Below are 12645 nucleotides of genomic sequence, written 5' to 3'. Positions count from 1 at the left end.
AAGTTTTAAAGTCTTTGTAATAGAGTTATTGAAAAGTGGCTTGTAATAGGTGTATTACAAGTTAGTGAGGGATTAAGAGTTTAATTCCTAGGTTGCATAGGTTGTAATCTGAAATTTGCTCGGTAGTAAAGTTGAAATCCTACAAGGGTAGGTCGTGGTTTTTAATCCCGTTGAGCTGGGAATTTTCCACGTAAAATTCCTCTTGTCATTTAACATTTGTTCTCTATATGTGTGTAACTGTCGAACCTGATAGAGAACCTGGTTCTCTATAGAAGTTGGTGGAGCCATATATTCTATCAATTCGTATCAGAGCAGGTTCTTTCTATCAGGTTAACACCTAGAAAGGATCCTCATGGCTGCTCCTCCTAACTTCGAAGAAGGCCAGTCCACGTACAGACCTCCTAGGTTCAATGGTCAATACTATGGGTAGTGGAAAACTAGGATGCATGACTTCATCATGGCTGAAGACTCTGAGTTATGGGATGTAATATGTGACGGACCTTTTGTCCCTACAAAGAACCTTGGTGATCCAGTTGTAGCCATTCCCAAGACAAGGAAAGAATTCAATGACGCTAATTGAAAGGCCATAGAAAAGAATTTTTGAGCAAAGAAAATTCTTGTGTGTGGTATTGGTCCTAATGAATATAACAGGATATCAGCTTGTCAATCAGCAAAAGAGATCTGGGAGGCTCTTCAGACAGCTCACGAAGGAACAACTCAGGTGAATCAATCCAAGATTGATATGCTCACAACAAAATATGAGCTCTTCAAAATGAAAGATGATGAATCCATCCAAGATATGCATACTCGATTCACCTCCATCATCAATGAGCTTCACTCTCTTGGTGAAAGTATTCCAAGAAACAAGCTTGTCAAAAAAATCCTTAGTGTACTGCCTAGTTCTTGGGAAAGCAAAGTTAACGCCATTACAGAGGCTAAGGATTTGCAAACACTAACCAGGGATGAACTTATTGGAAACTTGAAAACCTATGAAATGGAGAAGAAGAAGAAGGACAATGAAAGAAGAGAGCCCAAGAGAGAGAAGAACCTGGTCCTCAAGACGGACAACAATGACTCAAGTGGTAAAGACGGGGACATGTCTTACTTAACAAAAAGGTTCCAGAAGATGGTTCGCAGTAATGGAGGCATTCCAGAAAAGGGTAGCTCTAGCAAGCCCAGAAATTATGACCTCTGTCATAAATGTGGCAAGCCAGGACACTTCATCAAGGATTGCCCTCTCCTAAATCAAGATCAGTATAATAACAACTTTGACAAAGTAGCAAAGAGGAACCAGGTTCCTGACAAACGCTTCAAGAGGAAGAATGATGCTGACAACGTTGTAAAGCAAGCTCTTGCTACATGGGGAGACTCCTCCAGCAAATCTGAAGAAGAAGACGACCATGGTGGCAGTTCAATGATGGCAATGGAAAATGAAACAACAGAGTATGATTCAATCTTTGCTCTAATGGCTCAATCTGATGACGATGAAGAGCGATGAGGTAAACTTTCTGGATGTTCAGAGAAATCTGAAATCTTACTCTTCTAAAAAGCTCATGTCATTAGCGAATGTGCTAATTGATGCTTACCATAGTCTTATCAATGATAAAAATGCTTTAACTATGGAACGAGGGGAAGTTGAACAAACCAGAGATGACTTAGTAGTTGTTGTAGTTGATTTGAAAGAAATAATAAAGAACCTGAAAAGAGAAAAGAATGCCTTAGAAGAAAAAATTGCTAGTATAGAACATGAACGAGATGATTTAATGGTGGTTGTGGTATACTTAGAAGAAACCATTGAGTGTGTAAGTAAAGAGAAGGAAACCTTGACTGAGAGAGTTGCTATAATTGAGCAAGAAAGAGATGACTTAGTAGTGGTGGTAGTAGACTTGAAAGAAATAATTGAGGATTTTAAAACTGCAAATAGGCCTGGAAACTCTGAAAAGGGAAAGGAAGTTGCAAGTGAAGCACACATTAAGCTTGAAAATGAGTTAAACTTGGTAAAGACTAGTTTGTGTGCTGAACTTGAGAAAAACAAACAGCTTCAGGAAGAACTAGGGAAAGTAAAGAGTGATCTTACGAAATCTCTTACGTGGACCTGGTCCACGGATGCTATCACTGCCATGTACACCAACTCTGGGGGGAAACAGGAAGGGGATTGGGTTTAAAGGGAAAAGATTCCCTACAACCCTCATATCAAGTATGTTATTGTATCTGACAATTGGCTATGTACCCACTGTGGCAACAATGGGCACCTCAAGGAAAATTGCATGATCAGGGTTCAGTCTCATCAGAGAAATAAAGTCTTTGTTGAGAGAGCAACTACTGCAAGAGGACCTGGTCCGTCAAACAGGAAACCATCAAATAGGAAATGCATTTTGCCTGCTTGGACTAAGAAAGCACTCATTCATCCTTTTTCTCATAACAAGGGACCCAAACTTGTTTGGGTTCCTAAATCTAACCCTTGATTTCCGTGTGCAGGGAGCAGTGAAGGAAAGCAGCCAATAATATGAACAGTGGCTGCTCAAAATCAATCTTCCTTCACTGCAAGGAGAGAGTGTACTTTTTTTTTAAAAAATGGTTAAAATAGGGGGTACGCTCTAGGAGTTGGAAAATTTGTGTCGAAAGAAATAAGGTGAAATGTTTGTCCAAAATATTCACAATCTCAAATCCTGTGACTAGTGAGGTGTTGCTGCAGCCAACGGTCACAAGAGTACGTATGTGGCTGCCATTGAGCTTCTGCAGAGTGGAGACATAAGTTTGTTGGAAGATGTTGAAAACAATACTGAATCATGGGACAAAAGTTTGGAGCATGACACGTTGTCTATCTCTAAACAAACTGGATCTGAAGAACCTGGTTCATGGTCTGATCAAGTTGAGTAACAAGTATCATGAAGTGTGCAATACCTGTGCAAAAGAAAAGCATTTCAGATCTTCATTCAAGCCCAAAAAGGGGCAGACATCACTTCAGAACCAAGGATGAGATCTTTCAAGAAACTGTGTTTGTGTCAAGAAGATCCAGGTACCAATAGAGACAAACATGGCTTGCATTAGACTAAATCATGGAACAGGTTTGGATAATGCCATAAGTGGATGAATGCTATGTTGAAAGAAGAACTACTCAGCTACTTAGCTCAAAGTACACCACCTCAGATAGAGTTGTTGAAAAGAAACAAAGGACTCTTGAAAATTTGGGCACGGTCAACATTAATTGATGAAGGGCTTGCAAATCTTGAACAAAGTTGCTGACTCTAGTGAGGATATTTGGGTATAACTGTCATGTTCTCAACAATGGGAAAGGCCAGCCCTGAAAATCTGATGATAGAATAGATGGAGGAATCCTCCTAACATACTCGTCTCAAAAGAAAACAGAAACACTAATCAAGGTAGAGAACGCTCATTGATTCCAACAAGGAACCAGGTCCCACGTCTACAACAACAGAAGCTAAAAAACAAGATGTTGGAAAGATGGTTGTTGCATAGAGACATCACTGAATCACTCTTGTATCTCACTGCAAGTAGACTAGACATCGTGGTCAGAGTTGAGTTTTGTGCAAGGTCTCAGTCAAATCCAAAGTATTTTCACCTAAAAGAGGGTGTAAGTATCTTGAGGTATTCTAGAAGAACACAGAACCTGGTTCTCTACTGTCCTCCAAGTAAATGGATATCAAAAGCTCTCCTGAATTGGAACAGTCTCTGAGTTCCTATCTTGTCTCATAAGGCTCAAGAAAGTAGAATCAAATGGCACTCTCAACAGCTGAAGCGGAATATGTATAATCAGCATCCCGATGTGGTCAAGTACTATGGACTAAGCAACAAAGTGCTATGAACCAAGCAACAAATTGGAAGAACTTGATTCCAACTCAAGAGGGCCAAATACATTGATTTCTAAAGATCAAGTTGCAGACATCTTCATCAAAAGCCCTGGGAAGAAAGCATTTTGAGAAAGATCGCCTTGCATTGAGGGATGATGAAACACAACTGAGAACCTGGTTCTTCATTATTGGTTATGAAAGTCATAGTCAGGTAAAATCTAGCTAAAGTGTTTTCTGGCTAAGTCTAACTCACCTCTATACCATTATAGGTAGACACACATGATGACTACAGAAGCAGATGCTGCAGTGCATGATGAATAAGGGGATAAAACTCACTTGCAAGACCTATCAGGGAACCTATTTCTCTAACGCAGGTTAGTGGTTTCTTTGTTCTCTCATACACAATTTAAAATGAACAAAAAATAATGCCACATCATCATTAGCGTGATAGTCTCTATAAAGTCGTGTCTTTTCATCCAATACGTCACAGCCCAAACGTCACTCCTTTCTCTAATCGATACATCTTCCAAGCAAAAAGGTGTCGCCGTTTCAGAACGGGTCCCTCATCATAATTAAACCAACAACACAACCCTTTCTCTTCCAAACTCAAAAATTCCCTGTTTGTCTTCTCTCTTCTCAAATCCACAGTCCCTCGAGAATACTCTCATTATGTTTGAAAATCAAGCAGCCGTTAGTATGCCTGATAACACTGTCATTAAGTCCTCACCAGTGAGAAGTTCAGCGGTGAACCTCTCTCCAAACCCTAAATAAGATTCTCCTCCACACTCCACTCCCATTCCTACCCTCTCCGAGTCCACTCCTCCTCTAAGCAAGTCTGAAAATGTTTGTCCTCCTCCAGTCTCACCAGACAAACAGAGTCATCAGGGTGAACAAGGGAACCTCGTTCAGGAACCTTCCACTCCATCAATGGCTGAGCACTTGAGTGAAGAACTGGTGACTAATAATGAAGAGTCTGAGATCTCCTAGACAAGTGATGACTCTGAAGGCATCACTCCTTCGTCTATTGAAATCGCCATGGAACCACAAGAAAAGGAGGAAATAGAGAATACGTTGTCCATTGCGTTAGAAGGGGTTATTATAGAAAAATGTGCAGGAGGGTCTGAGCCACAGGGGGAAGGAACAGAAGAAGAGGGAGCAATTGTGCCATTTGAACAGCCGGCACAAGATGATACTACTGGGGCCCCAAATAATGAACCTGATCCCTCCATGGAGAATCCAGGTCAGGTGTCATCTGACCAGGTCAGTGTTGATCTTGCTCCCTCTCCCCACTTTGATGCTGAGCCCTTGAATATGGTGGTGCTTGAGACAAATCCTGACAGTGAAGAAGACGCAAATGATCTGGTGTATGCTAGTTTCATCAGGGCTAGGACTAAGCCAGTGGTAACTTCAGAGCCACCTCCTAAGCAACCCGCTACTAGGTTGAAGCAAAAAGAGGCTCTAAAGTTTGCCCTCAAGAAGAGTAAAAGGAGTAAAAGAAGGAGAAGGTTGGTCAAAGATGGAAAAGTGGTAAAAGCAGAGGATGTTCCTGTAGTGAATGTGGATGAGGAAACCAAAGAGGAACCTAGTTCCCTGTCCCGAAAGTCTTTAAGGAAGAAGCACTTTCTTTCCGAAAAGCACACCTCTAAGGGTGCTGAGAGTTCTTCCAAGAGTGATGTTGCTGGTTCCAGTAAAAAGTTGGCAAAAAGTTCTGGTGACAAGATAGTGAGGAAGCGTGGTGACAAGTCTGATGAGGAAGAAGTGGATAAATCTAGTGAACATAGACAGAGCAAGTCAGTGGAGAAGCAAAAGTCTGTTGGGAAGTCAGTGAAAAGGAAGAGGGATGATGATGATGATGATAAGGAACCTGGTTCCGTCAAGAAAGGAAAAGTGAGTGAAACTCTAAGGTCTGAGAAAAGGAAGTTGGGGAATCAGAAAGTGTTATTGACCGCACATTTGCCTCCGACATTCTAGAGGGTGCTAGAATGAGACAATTAGTGGATATTTATGATGCTCAACAGTAGACCAATTTGTTTACAAGTGAGGCTCCTATAGTGTATGAGGACGAGGTGCGAAGTTTCTACACCAGCCTCTTCACAGTAGATGGTGACCAAGTCTTTGTGTTGGTAAATGGGGTGGACATAGTAATTGACTCTACCTTATTGGGGTCAATTATGGGTGTTCCTACCGAAGGAGTGTCATCTGTTGAGGATGCTTGCATACCAAACTTCAGAAATGCCATTGTTAAGGACAAGGCAGTACAGCTTGGGGAACAGGTGCATAAGAAGGCACTCCTTCCAGTTTATCAGTTGCTCTTTGAGATGGTCAACAAAGTATTGCTTCCCCGCGCTGAAAGAAGATCTGTTGCATCCAAGGTGACCTATTCCTTATGGAGACTTTGGACAACTTCTCCTCCATCAATTTGCCTGCCATAATAATTGAGCATATGCAGAAGGTAGAGAATCTCAAAGACGGGAATCCTGGACTGCCTTATGCTTTCCTTCTCACAAAGGTCTTTGAGTTTTTCAAAGTATCTCTAGGTCAGGCCAAAGTAGGCACTAAAAAGCAACCTTTTTCGGAAACCACTCTGGAGGAGTGTCAGTGTATTGACAAAGTCGGAGGAGTTGGAAGCACTTCCACAATCTCTCAACTGATAAATGCTTAGAATAGTGCCACAGAGGAGATCCGGAAGTTAAAGGCTAGGAACACGATTCTTGAGAATCAGCTCAGTCAGTTGCAAGAGGTACCTGGTTCCAGAGGTTCTCACAGCGCAGAGGTTGCACTCCTAACAAAGGAGAATGTCGAACTAAGGAAATAGGTGGAGGACCTGAAAGAAAGACTGCTCAATGAGCAACTGTCCGCGAATGCTCGCATGGATCTTGTCCTCCAAACTCTTGCTTCCTCTTCCAAGCCCCCTTCCTCTGGTGTCCCTTAAGAAGTCTTGACAAATTACAACGGAGTGTGAGTGTATTGACAAAGAATATTCAAACTTCTTTGTAGTAAAATGTTATTACAATAACACTGCAATAATACTCTTTGTAAGTAGATACACGAATTAGCTTGAGTCGTGTTGGGCACTGTCCTAATAAACTATTTTAGTAGTGTGAAATATTTTCTCAGGATTAAACAAGCTTACCTCTATTTTATTTAGAGGATACAGGAATCAGCAAAATATTATGTTGCAATAATCCAACAAGATTGATAAGAGAATAAGGACAAAGAAAATTTATAAGTAAAATTGGAAATAAGAGAAGCTAGGTGAGAAAGAGAAGAAAGCTAAGTAGAAAGAGCTTTTTGTTTCTGATGATGGAGAATTGTGTAACCAATGATGGCTATTTATAGTTGTAATTGCATGGAACTTTATTGTGCATGGAAAGAAAGTGGCTGATGGAATTTGCCACTTTTTACATTTCTTTTGCCACTTAACATAGCGTTCTAGAAGGGTTAAGACATTTGTCCAAAGGGCTTTAAAATATTACCACAGTATGTTTAGTGTATATCTTTTGTATCTTTATATATTTTCAGTTTATTTTTTTGAATATCCAAGTATGCTTGCTGTAATATTTTTAGTATTTCTGATTGATCTTTAATGTTGCTATATCCTATACTGATATATGTAACTGTATTTGTTTTTATATATAACTAATTAGAACTTGAGAGTTAAAACAGAATACATACATACGGTCACAGACGGTAGTGAACGCTTCATGGTATGCCTACACGAGACAAGATGCAGTTGTATATGGTTTTAGTTGGATGAACTACCATGTGGACATGCTTTGGCTGTTTTGAGTACAAGCACCTATATGAAAATGACTACATCTCTGTCTACTACACCATATAAACTTTGTTATGACACAAAAAATCTCATGAACCCTCTCCATATGAAAGTAAATAGGATATTTCATTGTATGTCTCAGAAGAAGTGGTGTTGCTGTTGGTGGGGAGAAGAGCTGCAGGAAGGCCAAAGATTTAGATACAGACTATTGTATGAAATGAAAGCTAAGAGGTCGAAAGGTTCACGCAGCATTGTGGGCGAGAGGGACACAACAGGAAAACTTGTAGCAATCTTCTTAAGAGAAATAAAAAAATTAATTCTACAATTAGTGTACTTTTTTTCATACATTGCAAATATGTTCCTTAGCTAAGTTGTGTTTGAAACAAATATGTTGCTTATAAGTTTAATGAATGAAACATTGGATGATATCTCCATATAACTAAGTATTTGTAGCTCAGTTATATATAATGTGTATTATGTGTATAGTTGTTGTGTCACACATTATTTGAGTGTATGTACAAGTATAATTAGACATGATATAATAAAAAAAAATGTAATGCATACAAAACTTAATTATGTCAGGTGTATAACATGTGTATGGTATATGTATTTTCTTTTGTATGCTAGTTATATAGAACGATATGATGTGTGCATATTTTTTGTATTTAGATGTATGTGTATTGTGTTGCAACAGCACCCCGATGCACAAAGTATTCTGTATTCATGTAGGGTCCAGGAAGTGTTGCACCCCTATGATGTAGGTAGCCTACTCTGATGCAAGTATGAGTGGCCGATTCCACAGCTGGAACCCGTAACCTATAACTACAAGTCATATAGAGACAACTTGACCGTTGATCCAAGGCTCTCCTTCAGTAATAACTGTGGTACACTGCAAATAAATGAATAAAAATGGCAACCAATAGTGATACATAAATTATGGTATGAAGTAAAGGTAAAAACAATGACAGTAATAACACTAGTGTATTTTACAAGTGGGGTCTGGGGATGGGAGTATGCACGCATACCTTACCCCTACCTTGTGAAGGTAGAGAGGCTGTTTCCAACAAAACCTCGGCTCAAGGAAAGAAAAATTCCGACAATAGTGAAAAGAAAATACAGTAGCGAAGAAGCCATGGAAAGAGAAATAATACCAACAAGTTAATAGGAAAACCGCAGCAAAGGAAACAACAAGCAGTAATAGAAATCTAAGACAAGAAATACAAGACTACTAAAGGGTAGCCCGATGCACTAAGCTCCCGCGCGCTATGCGCGGGGTACGGGAAAAGGCCGGACCAAAGGTCTATTGTACGCAGTCTTACCCTGCATTTTTGCAAGAGGCTGTGTTGGCCCAAGAACAGGTGAAGTTTTGAAGAATGACAAATGAACTCAGTTATGGACCAGGTCCATCTTGTGAAGCACAGTCATGATCAACCTACACATGTGAGATGCACGTGAAGGAGATAAGTCCTACTGATCAAGCAGCAATATCTCCTGATCTAATCGAAAAGGTTGCATATTGGATAAGGGGAGAAAGTCTCCTTATATGGAGCGAACACAATCCAGGATAAAGATAGTGTTGGAGTTTGAGATCTTCAAGGACTCAACTACGATAGAAGATCAGCAATTGAGTCCCAATCAAACTCTGATTACTAACCTATTAAAAGACAGTGATTGTTCTCTTTTACAGGTATTGCACAAACGCAGAAGTTAAACTAAATTGAGAGCAAAAGAGCAAGGCGATTTTGCAAGCAATTTATGTGAGATTTGAGTGTGCACTCCTGAAGCTACTTGAACGAGATAGAAGAACCAATTCCATTATGTCTTTCTTTTATTCTAGTTCAATTGTAGTAGGTGGTCTAAAGTTGTACCTTTCAGCTTTCTTAGAAGCATTTGTATTAGGTACTTAGAGTGTTCAAGTTATAAGCTAACTTGAAGATGTCGCAACAGTTGAGGCTGTGTGCCACAACGGGATTAGAGTTAATCCTTAGGTTTACAAAGAGCTTTGTAAATGCTGTTTTGGCTCAGTGATTTTAGTGGAAGTTTGGGAAAATCCTACTGAGTAGTAGTTCGTGGTTTTTCACCTTTTGAGCCAGGTGTTTTCCACGTAAAAATCTTTTTTATTTTTTATTTTATGTACTTATTATTCCGCAAACAGTAGTAGTTAGTACACCTAGAAGAACCAGGTTCTTCTAGAGCGAAAATTGGGTACCACACATATCACCCTCCCCCCTCTTGTGTGGTATTGACGTTTAGAACATCAGTTGGTATCAGAGAGGGTTATCCTTGAAGAGGCTAACAACTTAGGAAAAGATCAACAAGAGTGCACCACCTGGGAACTGGGAAGGGCAATCCACTGCTAGGCCTCCACTCTTCAATGGTCAGTACTATTCCTGGTGGAAGAACAGGATGACAGATCATATCATAGGAGAGGACTATTAACTCTGGGACATAGTCACTGATGGTCCTTTGGCAACTACAAAGAAGAATGAGGAAGGAGTGGATGTGCCAAAGACAAGAGCTGACTGCACTGCTGAAGACCTGAAGAAGTGGGAAAAGAATGCCAAGGCCAAGAAATGGCTTGTGTGTGGACTAGGTCCAGATGAGTACAGTAGAATTCAAAGTTGTACCACTGTTAAGGAAATCTGGGACACTTTGCAAGTGGCTCATGAAGGAACATCTCAAGTGAAGAGGTCCAGAGGAACACTACAGTATTCTCAATATGAGAATTTCACCATGAAGGAATGAGAAACCATCCAAGAGATGTATACAAAGTTCACCACACTGACAAATGAACTTAAGTCTCTTGGAAGGATTATCCTTGAAGAAGACAAAGTTGAGAAGATTTTAACAAGGGTTCTGCCAGTCTCTTGGGAAAGCAAAATCACTGCTATTCAGGAATCAAAGAATAATGCTACCCTTAAGCTAGATGAACTAATTGGAAACCTTACTGCCTATGAACTGAGAAGGCAAACCATGAAAATGGATGCACCCAAGAAGGAAAGAAGTCTGGCTCTTAGAATTGCTAAAGGTTCAGATCTGGAGGATGAAGAAATGGCTATGATCACAAGAGATTTCAAAAAGTACCTGATGAGAGGAAAGGGGTTCTTCAAGAGGTACAACCTTCAACAAACCAAGGGCTCCGGAGAAACAGACCAATGAGGGTTGCTACAAATGTGGTAAGACTGATCACATGATCAAGAATTATCCTCAATGGGAAATTGAGTGGAAGAAGGAAAGGGCTGAACGAAGGAACAGGTTCAACCAAAAAGAAACAAAGGATCAACAAAGGCTATGGTTGCTGCCTGGGGAGAAACATCATATGAGGACTCAGAATATGAAGCTGAAGATGAACAAGCACTTATGGCCATTGGAGAATCAGATGATGAACAAGAGGTCCAAGTGAAGGGAAGTAGCCAAATATGGTACATGGATAGTGGCTGCTCAAAACATATGACTGGAAGCAAGAACCAGTTCCTTTCACTTGAGGACCTAAAGGGAGGTAATGTCTCCTTTGGAAATGGGAAGAATGGTGAGATTATTGGGGTTGGAAAGGTAGGTAAGACAGACTCTCACTCCATTGAGATGTCTACTTGATAGATGGCTTGAAATATAGCCTGATCAGTGTGTCACAACTGTGTGACAGAGGTAACCTTGTAGCATTAACCTCTACAAAATGATTTGTGATTAACCTTACCACTAACAAGATTATTTTGCAGGGAAAAAGAGTTAACAATATTTACATTGTAGATTTGTCTACTCTCTCAAAAAATAAACCAACCTGCCTAAGTGTGCTGGATAATGATCCCCTCTTGTGGCAAATAAGACTTGGTCATGCCAGTCTGAATCAGCTCTAAGGACTTGGTGATAGGGTTACCTAACATCAAGTTCAAGGAAGACAAAGTTTGTGAGGCCTGTGCAAGGGGGAAGCAGGTAAGATCATCCTTCAAAAGCAAGAAAATGGTAAGCACAACCAAGTCATTGGAACTGGTCCATATGGATCTCTGTGGTCCAATAAGAACCATGAGCAGAGGTGGAAAGAAATATGTAATGGTACTTGTTGATGATTATTCTAGATTTGCCTGGGTACTATTTCTAACATCTAAAGATGAAGCATTTGACATGTTTACTACCTTTGTTAGAAAAGCTCAGAAACAATTAGAAAATCAACTTGCATCCATTAGGTCTGATCATGGAACTGAATTTGAAAATGCTAAGTTTGCTGAATTCTGTGATGAAAATGGTATAGATCATAACTTCTCTGCCCCTAGGACTCTTCAACAAAATAGAGTAGTTGAAAGAAAGAACAGTACTCTTGAAGACATGGGTAGGACTATGCTTCTTTCTAGTAAGCTGCCCTATAGCTTCTGGGCAGAGGTTGTAAACACTGCATGTTACATTATCAATAGATGCATGACTAGACCTCTTGCAGAGAAGACTCCCTATGAGTTACTTAAAGGGAGAAAACCAAATATATCCCATCTTAGGGCATTTGGTTGTAAGTGCTTTGTGCACAATAATGGAAAGGATTCCCTAGGTAAGTTTGATCCCAGAAGTGATGAGGGAGTATTCTTGGTATATTCTTCACATAGCAAAGCATATAAAGTGTTCAATAAAAGAACTTTGTGTGTAGAAGAAAGTGTACATGTAGTATTAGATGAAACTAACATTCTTTCTGAGAGACAGGAACATGAAGATGAAGCCATTGGATTAGTAAGGATTTGACTGAAGCCTCAGCACAAGTCAAAGTGGCACCAAAAGAAGGAACAGGTGATGGAACAGGTTCTTCCATTCAGGGCAACCTGACAGGGGGAACTAATCAAAGAGGAATTGAAGTAAACCCCCTAAAAGAACCTGTTCATGACCCTGTTCCTCAGCAACAGAACATGGGAGAAGCATCTAGTAGAAATCAATTGGTTGTGAAACCTCACAAGTATCAAAGTTCTCACCGTATTGAGAACATTATCACTGATCCAACATCTGGAGTCAAAACTAGATCACAATTAAAGAATCTGTGTGCCTTTAATGCTTTTTTATCTCTTACTGAATCTAAAAATGTTG

The sequence above is a fragment of the Nicotiana attenuata genome, chromosome 7, assembly GCF_001879085.1.
Source record: "Nicotiana attenuata strain UT chromosome 7, NIATTr2, whole genome shotgun sequence".
NCBI classification, from domain to species: domain Eukaryota; kingdom Viridiplantae; phylum Streptophyta; class Magnoliopsida; order Solanales; family Solanaceae; genus Nicotiana; species Nicotiana attenuata.
Note: the sequence above shows the minus strand (reverse complement) of the source record.